Source organism: Cebus imitator, unplaced genomic scaffold, assembly GCF_001604975.1.
Source record: "Cebus imitator isolate Cc_AM_T3 unplaced genomic scaffold, Cebus_imitator-1.0 Scaffold708, whole genome shotgun sequence".
Taxonomy (NCBI): Eukaryota; Metazoa; Chordata; class Mammalia; order Primates; family Cebidae; genus Cebus; species Cebus imitator.
In genome coordinates this window covers 1190847-1193615 of record NW_016108023.1, presented here as the reverse complement: position 1 = coordinate 1193615, position 2769 = coordinate 1190847, and positions in this window count along the sequence as shown.

Here is a 2769-nt window from a genome sequence, read left to right as displayed (position 1 = left end):
CCCCTGCTCTTGCAGTGGGTCCCAGGGAAGGGGGTTCATCCCACAGGCGTGACGCCTGACGGGGGATCTCAGGAGGGAACATGTGAGGCCACAGTGTAAGAATCCAGGGCCGTTGGGTCATGCAGGTGGATCACTTTAAGGTCAGGAGTTTGAGACCAGCCTGACCCGCATGGTGAAACCGCGTCTCCACTAAAAACACAAAAAGTAGGCCAGGCGCGGTGGCTCATGCCTGTCATCCCAGCATTTTACGAGGCTGAGGAAGGCGAATCACCTGGGGTTGGGAGTTCGAGACCAGCCTGACCAACGTGGTGAAACCCCGTCTCTACTGAAAACACAAAAATGAGCCGGGCGTGGTGGTGGGCGCCTGTAGTCCCAGCTACTCAGGAGCCCTGCACCCTAATGACGTGCTTTCCCATGAGAGAAGAGGGGCACCCACCCGGGGTCTCAGAAGTGGCTGCTGTCTCCTGATTGCTGAAAATCACTGGAGTGGGGCCTGGGGGAGCCCTTGACTCTGGGGTTCACTGAATGAGGCCGGGGGTAGGGGGTGGGGCGCGCTGGGCAGCTCCCGGGATGGCGTGGACCGCGTCGACCGTCCAGGACAGAGGGGACGCTCTGAAAGCTGCTTGGCCCCATGGGGACTTTGGGCGCTGGGTCTCACTTCCTGCTTTTTCTCTGGAGGGAAACTGTCACATTGAAATATTGCAGAGTCCCCCCACCTCCCCCATCCCCCGCTCCCACCCCTCCCTGAGGCCACCATTGTCCCCTGAACCCTCTGAAGCTCCAAGCCCTGGTTTAATACAGAGGACCCTGAAATGGGGCAGGTCCTCACAGCCCCTCTTGATGGGGTAAAGCCTCCCGTGCACCCCCTCACCGGCTCCCAGGGGCCACAGCAGCTGCAGGAAGTTAAAGTTGGCATAGAGGGGACCCTGGGAGGGGCCCCCAAGGCCGGGTTCTCTCTCTTTGCCACCTGGGAAAGTGTGGCCACAACACAGCCCCTGGTGGGCTGAGAGTTTCAACATCGAGACCAACGGAAAAGAAACAGTTCAGGCCGCCTGATGGGACGTTCCACGCAGTTTCTTCCCTGCGCCCGTCACCCACCGCAACCTCCGCCTCCCGGGTTCAAGCGGTTCTCCCGACTCAGCCCCCGGAGTCGCTGGGATGACAGGCGCCCCCTGCCACGTCGGGCTAATTTTGGTGTTTTTAGTAGAGACGGGCGTTTCGCCGTGTCGGCCAGGCTGGTCTCAAACTCCTGACCTCGGGGTGATCTGCGCATCTCAGCCTCTCAAAGTGCTGGGATGACAGGCCTGAGCCACCACACCCGGCCACCATCTCCCCCGTTCTAGACACCATGAAAGTCTGCAGGATGGAGGCCCGGCTCCATCGGACTCCTCATCATCCCCACCCCAGACACAGCCCAATACTCACCCACAAAGCCCAATGTGGGCGCCGGGGCCCGGGGCGTCTGCACTTGAACTTTTCTGCATCCAGAACACCCTGCGTGTCCCAGACACCGTGGGTCACGCGTGTCATCCCGGCACTCTGGGAGGCTGAGGCAGGCGGATCGCCTGAGGTCAGGCGTTCGAGGCCCGCCTGGGCAACACGGCGAGACCCCACCTCTGCAAAATAATAGTAATAATAATTTTAAAATTAGAATACCATCCTGAGATGGTCAGGGCTCCTGGGCTCACTCCTGGCATACCTGACATGTTTGTGAGATGGACGGGTGTCCGTGCCCTCCCCAAAGCGTTGTGTCTAGAAGGGGAAGTTGGTGGCCGGGTGTGGTGGCTCATGCCTGTCACCTCCGCGCCCAAGGTGCAGCTTGCACCTGCCACACCTGGGGTGGGGCTTTCATTGGATTCTATCTTGTGTGTCTCCAAGGAGGGTTGTGATGGGGGCTGAGGTGAGTGCTAACCGTGAGACGGAGGAAGGAAGGAGGAAGGAGGGAAAAGGGAAGGGAAAGAGAGAGACAGGCAATAGAAGGAAGGCAGGAAAGAAGGAAAACAGAAAGGAGGAAGAAAGAAAGAAAGAAGGAAGGAAGGAGGGAAGGGAGGGAGGAAGGAAGGAAGAAGGAAGGAAGGAAGGAAGGAAGGAAGGAGGGAAGGAAGGAAGAAAGGAAAGAAGGAAAACAGAAAGGAAGAAGAAAGAAAGAAAGAAGGAAGGAAGGAAGGAAGGAAGAAGGAAGGAAGGAAGGAAGGAAGGAAGGAAGGAAGGAAGGAAGAAGGAAGGAAGGAAGGAAGGAAATATGGAAAAGGCCGGGCGCGGAGCCTCAGACCTGTAATCCCAGCACTTTGGGAGGCCGAGGCGGGTGGATCACTTCAAGTCAGGGGTTCGAGACCAGCCTGGCCTACATGGTGAAACCCCATCTTTACTAAAAATACAAAAACGAGCCAGGTGTGGTGGCGGGCGCCTGTCGTCCCAGCTACTCAGGAGGCTGAAGCAGAAGAATCGCTTGAACCCGGGAGGCGGAGGTTGCGGTGAGCCGAGGTCACCCCACTGAACTGCAGGCTGAATCACATCTCAAAAAAATAAAATAAAATGAAATAAAAGGAAGGGGCCCCTCTGCAAGGCGGAGGTGACGCTGGAATTCGGGAATGGTGCCAAGAAGGAGAGAAGACTTGATCGATTCAGAGGGAGGGGAGGGGTGTCTGCGGGTGCGTTTGCAGAATAAACAGAAATAGCATGTTGCAGCGCTGGAAAGGGAAGCTGGGGACACGTTGGAGGGGGCCCCCGTCAGGGCTGGACTTTCCTAATGGATTTTTTTTTTTTTTT